General features: G+C 41.9%; 1 protein-coding gene across 5 annotated transcripts in view; it reads right to left on the reverse strand.

Moving 5' to 3' along the window:
* ZBTB40 (zinc finger and BTB domain containing 40) overlaps window positions 1-12,417 on the reverse strand; it is a 78,798-nt gene that overhangs the window by 49,732 nt on the left and 16,649 nt on the right. For 2 of the 5 annotated variants that reach the window (XM_016956019.3, XM_063804451.1), the window contains one exon: window positions 11,419-11,553. The exons of the other annotated variants lie outside the window; for them this stretch is intronic. The gene's annotated coding sequence lies outside the window, so the exon portion shown is untranslated. Of the gene's footprint in view, window positions 1-11,418; window positions 11,554-12,417 lie in introns of those variants that run through there. 5 annotated transcript variants of the gene reach the window in all.

The raw sequence follows: 12,417 nt of genomic DNA on the forward strand, positions 1-12,417 counted from the left end.
TCAGGGAAACAGCAATAAAAGTTGCTTATTATCTAGGCCATCAGCAGGAAAAAAGGTAAAATGCATGTCTATGCCATACAGAGGTATAGCATCCAAATTTATACTCTGTATCATACAGGAATCTCAAGTCAAGAAATTAACATAAAAACTGGTCTCTAGCATGCAGCAGAAAAAACACAGGGACTCACATAGAGAAAAAGAAAAACACAGAAAAAGGCAGGGCGCGGTGGCTCACGCCTGTAATCCCAGCACTTTGGGAGGCCGAGGCGGGCAGATCACGAGGTCAGGAGATCGAGACCATCCTGGCTAACACGATGAAACCCCGTCTCTACTAAAAATACAAAAAATGACAACAACAACAACAACAACAACAACGACACAGAAAAGAAGCTCATAATTACAAACCATATGAGGAAGACCTGGATGTGAAAAGTAAATCTATAAAAGCTAATAGCAGAAAATGTCAGAGGGGACCTTTGAAACAGGTAAGGCAAAGACTTCTGAAACAATGCCCCGAAAGCTGAAAAAAGAAAATAAATTAGACTGTATAGGTATTAAAGGTTTCTGTCAAAGGATACTAGAGACAGATGGACAAATGACAGAAATGGCAGATATTTGCAAAGTTTAAAGGCAACAAGGAATTGATATCTAGAATATATAAGAAATTCCTGGCTGGGCACAGTGGCTCACGCCTGTAATCCCAGCACTTTGGGAGGCCGAGGCAGGTGGATCACTCGAGGTCAGGAGTTCGAGACCAGCCAGCCAACACGGCGAAACCCCGTCTCTACTAAAAATATAAAAACTAGCTGGCGTGGTGGGGGGGTGCCTGTAATCCCAGCTACTCAGGAGGCTGAGGCAGGAGAATTGCTTGAACCCAGGAGACGGAGGTTGCAGTGAGCTGACACGGTGTTACTGCACTCCAGCCTCAGCAACAGAGTGAGACTCTGTCCCAAAAAAAAAAAACAAAGAACTTACAGGACTACAAAATTAAGTCACTGAAATCCATCAATGGATGAATAGATTAGATGAAGCTAAAGAAAAAATGTGTGATTAGGAAGAAAAGTCTGAGAAAACTGCTTATAAGGTAGTAGTTAAAAAGAAAATATGAAAAAGAGGTTAAGGGACATAGAAGATAAATGAGAGAGCCAAACATGCATCTAATAGGTGTTCCAGCTGGAGACACTGGAGAACATGTGGGAGAAGCAATTTGAAGACATATCTAGGAATTTTCTAGAATTAAAGAATGAGTTTTAAGAATAAAAGCTTCAAAATATCAACACAGAAAAAGATATTTAAGCAAACCAAGAGAAAACACATTATTTACAAAAGAATGACAACTAGGCTGATACAGACTTCTCATTAATAATAATAGATGTAAAAAGAAAATGGAGCAACAGCTTTCAAATATTAAGGAAAACACCAATCAACCAAGTATTTATATGATAAACTATCAGGTCAGGCTGACTTTATAAACAAACATAAAAGACTCAGAGACTGTCACTGAAAGAATTACTATAAGAAGGAAACTGAACCAGAAAGAAGGGATAAATATGCTAAGAAAAAAATAGCAAGCAGCAAACAAAAGAATTATCAAACATCATCTCCACTAAAATAATTAAAATCAGAAAGACTGATAACACCAAATGTTGGTGAGAACGTTGAGTGACCAGAACTCTCATACACTGTTGGTGGAAGTGTAAAATGGTACACCTACTTGAAGAACAGATTGGCAATTTCTTATAATGAAGACTGAACTATTATACATGCAAGAACACAGATAAAATTTTAAAAACATGTTATGTCAAAGAAGCCAGAAACAAAAGAGTACATACTATATGATCCAACTTATAGAAAGTAGAAATACAGGCAAAACTAATCTACCATGATAAAAATCAGACAGTGGTTCTAGAGGTGGTGTGAGTAGTAAAAACATTAAATGTAAAGAGACACCAAGAAACTTTCCATGAGAATGGAAAAATGTTCTACATCTTAATTTGGGTCATGGTTACAAGAGTAGATATTTGTCAAAACTCTTCAAATAGAACACAAGATTATTGTAATGTATGTTAATTATATCTCAATTTAAAAATTACTTAATATGTTAATATATCTAAAATGCACCAACATCTAAAAATGAGTATGGGAAGGGGAGATTAAAAACAAAGTAGAATAATGACAATCATAGTAGCTACCACATAATGAGTGCTTACTATGTGCCAGGCACTGTTCTAAATGCTTTGCGTATATTAACTCATTTAATCCTTTCAACAACCCTATGAAGTGGGTACTCATCATCTCCATTTTATAGGTAAGAAAATTATAGCACAGAGCCGGGCACGGTGGCTCACGCCTTAATCCCAGCACTTTGGGAGGCCGAGGTGGGCAGATCACGAGGTCAGGAGATCAAGACCATCCTGGCTAACACGGTGAAACCCCGTCTCTACTAAAAATATAAAAAATTAGCCAGACGTGGTAGCAGGCGCCTGTAGTCCCAGCTACTCAGGAGGCTGAGACAGGAGAAAGGCGTGAACCCAGGAGGCGGAGCTTGCAGTGAACCAAGATGGCACCACTGCACTCCAGCCTAAATGACAGAGCGAGACTCCGTCTCAAAAAAAAAAAAAAAAAAAAAGAAAATTATAGCACAGAGAGGTTACATAACTCACTCAGGGCCACACGGCTAGTATGTGGCAGTGTGGGGTTCAAAACTGGGCAGTCTGACACGGAGTTCTGTACTGTTAAACACTGTAATCCACTGTCTCTCTGAAATTAAAAATCAACAACAACACAAAAAGTGAGAGAAACTAAAGTTAGGGTGTTCTAAGAGTCAAGGACGAGAAAATAACACCTTTAGCCTCTATTAAGTAAACTATGTACGTTTATGTACAAGGATACAAGGGAATAGAAACTGAATATTTACAAACAAGAGGTATAAAAGAGAATAAAGAAAATGTGATTAATCCAGTAGAAGGTGGGAAAGGGGAAGAAGGAAGGCAAGAAAAGTACGGTAAACAAAAAACAAATTAAGATGGCTGGGCACGCTGACTCACGCCTGTTAATCCCAGCACTTTGAGAGGCCGAGGCGGGAGGATCACTTGAGATCAGGAGTTTGAGACCAGCCTTTTAATAAGAGACTTTAATATTTATTTATTATGATGAGTAATATATTTGGACTTATTTCTACCATCTTAATTAGCTTTCTTTCTTTTCTTTTCTTTTCTTTTTTTTTTTTGAGACAGAGTCTCGCTCTGTTGACCAGGCTGGAGTGCAGTGGCGCAATCTCAGCTCACTGCAACCTTCGCTTCCCGGGTTCAAGCTATCTTCCTGCCTCAGCTGCCCGAGTAGCTGGGACTACAGGCGCGTGCCACCATGCCCAGCTAATTTTTGTATCTTTAGTAGAGACGGGGTTTCACCACGTTGGCCAGGATGGTCTCGATCTCTTGACCTCGTTATCTGCCCACCTTGGCCTCCCAAAACTGTATTTCTTAAAAGCCAGCTCTATGTTGCTTGTTAGTGTGTGGGTGTATTTACACTTAAAACAGTGCCTAGCATATTGTTAAGCACTGTATGTGTTAGCTCTTATTATTGGCTCCGAGAAAGGCTATGAAATCATCCTCATTAAACAGTTTTGAAACTAGCCATCTGACTTGATAGCTTAAGTATTTATCTGTAAATAAACAATTAAACTAGAATCTGTACATACCACTTTCAGGAACACAATTCTGTTATTAAATAAATATATATAATCATGAGGGATACACTAGTGATTTGGGGGCTATGGAAATACACTATACAGGCTAAACTATATTTTGCTCATGTCCCAACTGAAATGTAAAAGTCTCTAATATATATTTTACTGTTTCTGCCTAACTTTCTTTGCAAGGAAGTAAATGGAGGAGACAGAATATAGCACTAGATGTCATGTGGTGAAAGGGCACTTTCCGGAGGTAAGAAAGCATAGTGGAACACTGCATGTTGGAATCTCGAAGTCCTGTAGACTCAGGTATAGAGGGAACCTAAATTATGTTATTAAGTACTTAACTGAATTGCTAGGCTCGAAAAAATTGTCAAAGGTCCCATGGGAAGAACGTTTAAGCAACAGAAGAGTACCAGAAAGATGAATGTTCCTCAAAGGAACAATATTAAAGCCTCAAGAAAAGACTATACTGATATAGAATAAAGATACTTAGAAAGAGGAAACTTAATTGGCTGAACCAAGTGCCGCATAATGACTCAAAACACAAATGGGAATTCAACACAAAGTAGAAACTAGGCCAGCTTTCCAAAAGGAGCACAAAGAATATTTATTCATTTAAATTTTTATTCTGTCTACTTCCAAAAAGGATTTGAAAGTTTGAGGGCTGGGCGTGGTGGCTCACGCCTGTAATCCCAGCACTTTGGGAGGCTGTGGTGGGCGGATCACTTGAGCCCAGGAGTTTAAGACCAGCTTGGGCAACACGGCAAAACCCCATCTCTAAAGAACACACAAAAAAACTAGCCAGGTGTAGTGGCATATGACTGTAGTCCCAGCTACTCGGGAGGCTGAGGTGGGGGATCACTTGAACCTGGGAGGCAGAGGTTGTAGTGAGCTGAGATCACGCCATTGCACTCCAGGCTGACAGAGTAAGACTGTCTCAAAAGAAAGTTTGAGGATCCTCTAAGTTATAAGGAAACAACAGTCATACACAGGAGAAAAACCAGAAAAAGTACAAGTGAGAACTAAGTTTGTACAAAACATGGAATCCCTTTAATGAATAGGGAGGAAAATAATACTAAATATTTACAGTCTCAATCTACGTTGCTTAAATCAATAAAGTGGATGTTCTGTAATCCGCAATTGCTGGCAAGTTCCCTAACAAGACAAAAGCCTTTGCCGCTACTACTAGAGGGTAAGGGGCTCTCTTCTGTGCCTCAGGGAACTGGACCTGATATTCTCCAATTTATTGTACTAATTTTCCCCTAAGTCTTCAGCCAGCAATACACACATGTCCTCATACCAATCAGTGGTAACATACATAAATAATTAACTATTTGTGGGTCAACTGCCCACCATTTACTCAGTACCTTGCTAGGTGCTGTGTGGGAGCAAAAGGAAAGGTAAGTAAAACAAGATCCTTGTCCACAGGGAGATGGTAATCCAATCCTGAATCCAACACTGGAATGATTGAAAAGAGAACTCTTAAAAGAACTCAATCCACAAGAGACAAGAAGAGGGAAAGGAAGAAAAGGAGAGAAGAAAAAAACAGATTAATCCCAGTGAGTGGCAAGGGAAGGACTAGGGCTGGTAATTTCAAGGTTCAATTTCAACAGACAAGGTGAAAAGAAAAAGAATTGCAGACAAAGGAAGAAACATGAACCCAGACCTAAAGAGACATACTTGGCACATACGCTGGAAATAACATATGCTTGCAGGCAACTGGCACCGCACCTGGCTTTGGAAAGGCACCTGATAAGTAACTGCTATCGCTGTTATGGACACTGGGATGGCCAGAGGTAGATCTCCAAAAACACCCATGTAAGAGGAAGTATGGAGCATGAGTCCAGACAATAGCAGAGGAACTTAAATGCCTGCTTTCTGAGAAAGGCACACTGAACTAGGAACAGCATAATTAAAGCAGAGCTTTGCTAGTGACCAGCAGAATGGACTAATAAGGGAAACACATTAGCACTAGGAAGGAGTAACAGGCTTCCTATATATATTGCCTCCCAATAAACAGTTTGAGGTTCATGAAGCAAAAGCTAGACCCACCTCTGCCTGGATTTCCATATTTCAATATCCAAGAGAGAAAAGTCATTCTAATTCTTGATCAAGGTCTTCGATTCTGTCTCCCCTAACAATTCTGCACCCTCCTATGGGCAGACCTATCCCGTGGTCTGAGACATCTTTTTGGGTGTTCCAGCTTGATGCAACCTTACCTGTTTGTTTTTTTTTATTGTTGGTACTGGTAATCCCTATCTTCTGAATAAAATCTTGACTTCTCTTTTGAGGCCTGGGCTCTGCTGGAACCAGAAAGCTGAAAGGGACCTTGGAGAGCCCTATTCATTGCTTTCACCGAACAGAAGTTCATTACTTTATCTATCACATACTCTTGTCGCATGACCAAATGACCTTAGTCCAATCTCCTTCCTTTTTAAAGGAGGAAACTAAGGTCCTGAGAGGCTGAGATGCTCTCTGATCCTAGTCTGTTTTAACCTCATGGCTACTTAGTAGCTCACAAACAACCAGAGTCAGGTGAAATAACAGGCACTCTCAACATAATTAGAGCAAAGATCACACATTCAGAAACAAGAAATGGGGGGTTTGCTAAACACAAAAAGATGACTTAAAATGTAAGGTATCTAAGGGATGAGCTAAGTTAAAAGAGAACTCCTAGCAATTATTTCTGAGGATGCAAGGAGGATTGGTAAGGTTAGGAAAGGGTGACTGTAGCTTTTAGTAGGCCCAGATTTCTCAAGTTCAAAAGCTGCTGTAATTTGGTCTGTTCTCTTGTACCGAGGGCCTGAAAGGCAACAATGTGGAGTGTAAGAGATGCAGATTTCTGTATTTCACACTCCTGGGTTCATGATAGTATCTCTCACATGTATCATCATTGTTTCAAATGCTTTCACTGTCATCATGATTCCTTCCCAAACGCTAGTGTGCTTCGGTTCCACTCCCCAAGATTTGGAGCGATACTCGAATGGCCTGTATGCCTTCCTAAGGTACATTCTATTCTAGTCATTGGGAAATCCAGGCAGCCAGGACAGCTCTGAAGAATGCCAGCACTGAAGATTCTAAAGGGTGTGAATCAGGCATAAAATTCACCTTTGGGGATTTGGGAGGCTGTCTAGTGAGCTCTGTTGTAGATATCAAGTAGGGATGATGCTAATAACACTTTGCTTATATACTGGGATTTACAGCTCATAATCCCACTTATCCTCGTTTTACAGATGAGGACTAAGGCTCCGAGATGTTAACTGCCTTGTTAAGGGCCACAGAGCTAATAAATGGCAAAATCCACACTCGAACTCAGGTTCAATTCCTAAGACATGGTTCCTTCCTCTATAATGCCAAGGCCTCACTGAACGCTAAGATTTAGCTACCACTTTTGCAGATAATTTCTCCCTTCTAAGAGCTTACAAGCCATTAAGAGTATAGCTGTCAACGCTTGGTTACTTAAAATGAGCAGTTACAGTCTCATCCTGAGGGAACTGGTCAGTGAGCCAAACACATCCACTGCCCCATCCGCTCAGGAGACCATGTTTTTCTCAATCACCAATTCACATCGCATGGCTGGGTCAGCCCTAATGATATCCTGCACTCTCTTTTCATATTCTAAATAATACTAGAATATTATTTATCAAATAACCACTAATAGCTACTGATATTTAAGTACCTTACTATGTTTCTAAGCTCTTTCTCCATATCACCTCCTTTAATACTAACAAGCCAGCAAGACAGTTAAACCCAATTTACAAATAAGCCCCTGATAGTGAAGTTAAGTAACAGACCCGAGGACATATAGCAAATCAGTAGAGGAACAGAAATTTTCATACAGTCAGTCTGACCCGAAAGCTCATGCCCTTTATCCACTAGAACAGTTTCTCACACTTTAATGTGCATAAGAATCACCTGCGGATCTTGCTAATGAAAAGATTCTGATTCAGAAGTTTTGGGTGGGGCCTCAGACTCTTCATTTTTAATACGCTCCGGGTGACCTAGCTGCTGTTGGTCCAAGGAACCATCTCTGAGTAGCAAAGTGCTGTACAACAATACCTAATCTAAAATCACATCTAATTATTATCAAATATGTTTTAAGCAACACTTCACCTCTAGAAAGTCACAAGTCACCCTCAAATCCCTCTTTTGCACCTGCCCTTGGCTCCAGACAGAAAAACAATGTCCAAAGTATCTCTGGGAATAAATCCATATGACATGGAGGATCCTAACAACCAGGCCTTAGGCAAATAGCTCTGTGGCCTCCTGGTACCAACCCAAACTCTTTTGGAATGCATTCCAGCAGCCTATCTTCTAGGGCCCCAGGCTTTAGCCAGTTGCTGCCAAAGTAACTAGACCTAACAGGATCCTGTGCCAGGACACACTGCTCCTGATCTAGGAAATGGTCAACCAGACCTAGTTAAGCCTCGAAGGACCTAGAATGGTACAGCCAGCCAATAAATATATGCTGAACTGAACACAGTGAAGATATCTTGGCTCATGACACAATATATGACCTACTGTGACATTTCCTTTCTAGCCATTATGCCATCTGTCGTCTCTCACAGAATCAAACACCTCTACTTCTCTCCCATAGCCTCCTACTCAGATCCCCTGAAAGCTGTATTCAAAAGCATTTCAAGGTTAGTATTCTCTTTTGTGGTGTAAAGTCTAAAATTAAAGCTCAATATGAGGCTGGACACAGTGGCTCACACCTGTAATCCCAACACTTTGGGAGGCCGAGGCAGGAGGATCACTTGAGTTCAGGAGTTCAAGACCAGTCTGGGCAACATGGCAAGACCCCCGTCTCTACAAGAAACACAAAAAATTAGCCAGGTGTGGTGGCCTGCGCCTATAGTCCCGGCTACTTGGGAGGCTGAGGTGGAAGGATCACTTGAGCCCAGGAGGTTGAGGCTTCAGTGAGCCATGTTTGTACCAGTGTACTCTAGACTCCAGCCTGGGCAACACAGCAAGACTCTGAAAAAAAAAAAAAGCAGCTCAGTTACATGCTTACTTGACATCTAGTACAATCTCAAGGGCCTCAAATGGCCTACCACAAGTACCCCTCCCCATTGTGCTCCACGGATAAGGTCCCCTGCCCAAACAATCCTCCTTACTAAGGGGACCAGGTACAGCTCTTGCTTATTCTTGAGAAGTGAGTGGGTTACAGTTCCCAGCCAGCCCCTGGAATTATTCAAACAAGCCAATCATATCCTCTGGCCAGAACCAGGGGGCACCATCCGCTCTTGACACTACAAAGGCTGCTTCCCACAGCCCCTCGCCGGTGGCTTACTCTGCTCTCGAGTGCAGCTCCCGTGTGGGCCTACGTGGTGTGTGGTATCGCAGCTTCCAGGCTGTGAGTATATGTGACTACAGCTGTCAAGCTCATCTGTCCACTGTCAGGTGTCATGTGTTCAGCATCCCCATAACCCTACAGTGGAAATCCCTCTCTCTTCGGATGGGGTGAATAGGAGGTGATTAAAACATCTTTTTTGCCCAATCCACTGGTCTCTGCCCTTTTCCATATCCTTGAGGCTCTCAAATGCCTTTGGCAAGGTCATCAACTGCTCTATCATGGTAATAATGTCTGGCATTGTGCTAAGCACGTTCCACACACTTTCTCATTTAATTCCCCTAACATCTCAATGAGGTAGATAGCATTATATCCCTATTTTATAGATGAGGAAACTAATGTCAAGCAAGGTTATATAACCCACAAGACCACACAGCTAATAAGTTTGAGCAGAGCCCAAATGCAGATGTGCCTGGCTCCGTGTTCTTAACTACTACTTTAATCTCTCTGGCTGACAGTATTTCTGGGCTCACTGCCATCATTCCCCAATCCCTCACAGGCAGAGATGGACTGCTGGGTGGCCTGGCAGGAGTGCCTGCATTTGAGGCTCCTTGTTTTTTCTGCTGGTCTCTGCTAAAGGATGGATGGTGATATGTTATCTGGGAAAGAGTGCTATTGGAATAGGCCAGCTGGCTGGCTGCCAGAAGACTTTCCAAGATGGCTTCAACTTAATTTACCAAAAGGTCTAGTTTGGTTGTCAACCTTGCTGATACAGAAATTTTAACCTGTCAAAGTCTTAAAGTTAACTGGACTTGAGGAGGTTGGATAACACTATCTAGACACAGAAGAAGCACAAATCAGAAAGGCAATTCATTAATTCACAAGGAGAAATATAGCTATTCTTTGCAGTTATCTGTGAAAAAATTCAAATGGCAAGGTCAAATAACATCAGAAAGTCTCTTCAGAATCATAGAAGACAGCAAAGGAAGTTAGGTGTATGCAACCAACATTTAGTGGAAGCCTGGTGCCTCTGTCTTTACCATTAAAGTAAATGCCTTGCCCCACAACCCGGCAGGTGGAGTCTGAGGGCCAACTACACGGCACGGGCACTGCCAACTGACATTCTCTGATGTCTCGTCTATTACGGGGTTCCTAGACTCTTCTGTGGCTCCAGTTTCTATTGATGTAGTTGCATTGCTTTGTCTTTGAGATAACTTTTGGCAGGTATCTAATAATCATGACCATGTGCTAATTTTTCAGTCTCTTTCTCTCAGAGTACCCTCCTACTGGCCCTGACCATAGGCTTTTCTTTTGGCGCTCGGGACATCTGTCTATACCAGATCAGAACTACTCCTCCTTCAAGAAGCCGAAGCCCAATGAAGCTCCCAGCTCACTTCAGATTTATCCCCCTTCTAGCTTCCTTCTGGGCCATCTGCCATACACTGGCTGTGGCAGACTCATTCCTTGTTCCCTTTCTCTGTTCCCCCACCCACTCCTTTCTCCCACACACTTCATTCACTTGTTACTACTCTCCCTTCCTTCATGCCACTTAAAACTTTATAAAAAACTTATCGATACCAAATGTACATGAAATGATTCCTTATCAGAAGGATAACAGTCAGAATTATGCAACTAGAATTATCCTCAGAGATTATGTAATTCAGCCCTATTATTTTACAGATGAAAGAATTGATAGAAATCAAGTGACCTGCTCAAGTCATAAATCTATAACAGGCAACAGCAGGGCCAGAACCAGGATCCAGGTTTCTGAGCTTTTAAGCCAGTATTTGAACCAAGATACCAAACTCCTAAGTACACACAACAGGGCTTCAGTGGGGAGGGCTTCCACGCATCTCACATGCTGCTGAAGCACTAGGCTGGTTATACAGCCTGTTTATCATTTTTTTCTTCGAATGTTGATTAAAATTCAACCACTGATGGCTCTTTCAGCAAAAAAATAACTATCTTTAAGTCATAAAACTGCCCAAAATATATGCAAACATATGATTGCAAATTTCCCAATCCACTGCCACTAGAACTATAAGGTGGGGCCAGGCACACTGGCTCACACCTGTAATAGCAGCACTTTGGGAGGCCAAGGCAGGCGGTCACTTAAGGTCAGGAGTTCAAAGCCAGCCTGACCAACATGGTGAAACCCCGTCTCTACTAAAAATACAAAAATTAGTCGGGCGTGGTAGCTACTCAGGAGGCTGAGGCAGGAAAATTGCCTGAAGCCAGGAGGCGGAGGTTTCAGTGACCCAAGATCGCACCACTGCACTCCAGCCTGGGTGACAGAGTAAGACTCCGTCTCATAAAAACAAACAAACAAAAAAAAAAAAACAAAAAAACCCTATCAGGTGGATTTGTGACTTGACCTCAAAAACATTTAGGTGACTATTAACATAATATAGCTGGGTGCAATGGCATGTACCTGTAGTCACAGCTCCTCAGGAGGCTGGCGCAAGAGAATGGCTTGAGGCCAGGAGGCCAAGGCTGTAGTGCTCTTTGATCACACCTGCGAACAGACACCACACTCTATCCTGGGCAACATAGTGAGACTGTGTCTCTTAAAAAAAAAGAAGTAATACATTAATGAAAACATAACTGGAAGAGGCTTTTCTATGCATAAAGGAAACAGAAGAAATTCACAAATGATCAATAGATTTGACTACATAAAAATGTAAGCTTTAAAACAAAACACCATCAACAAAATTAAAACATAAATGATAAACCAGTGAACACTTCATGGCATGTAAGAAGTGACAACCAGGCACAGTGGCTCAATGCCTATAATCCCAGCACTTTGGGAGGCCAAGGCAGGAGGATCCCTTGAGACAAGGAATTCAAGACTAGCCTGGGCAACATAGTGACACTCCATCTCTAAAAAAAATACCAAAAAATTAGCCAAGTGTGGTGGAGTACACCTGTAGTCCTCGCTGTTCAGGTAGCTGAGGCGGGGACATGACTCGAGACTAGGCAGTCAAGGCTATAGTGAGCTATGATTGTGCCACTGTATTCCAGCCTGAGTGATAGAGCAAGACCCTGTCCCTACTAAACAAACCAAAAAAGAAAGATTATACAAATCAATAAGGAAACGCCAAGCATGGCAGCCCATGCCTATAATCCCAACATTTTGGGAGGCCAAGGCAGGAGGATTACTTGAGCCCAGGAGTTCGAGATCAGCTTAAGCAACAGAGCGAGACCCCATTTCTACAAAAACTAAAAAAAAAAAAAAAAAAAAAAAAAAAAAGCCAGGCATGGTGACACATGCTTATACTCCCAGCTAGGTGGAAGGCTGAGGGAGGAGGATCACTTGAGCCCAGGAGTTTCAAGCTGCAGTGAGCCATGATTGTGTCACTGCACTCCAGCATACGCAACAGAGCAACATCCTGTCTCCAAAAAAAAAAAAAAAAAAAAAGGAAACATTAAC

Source organism: Pan troglodytes, chromosome 1 (assembly GCF_028858775.2).
Source record: "Pan troglodytes isolate AG18354 chromosome 1, NHGRI_mPanTro3-v2.0_pri, whole genome shotgun sequence".
Taxonomy (NCBI): Eukaryota; Metazoa; Chordata; class Mammalia; order Primates; family Hominidae; genus Pan; species Pan troglodytes.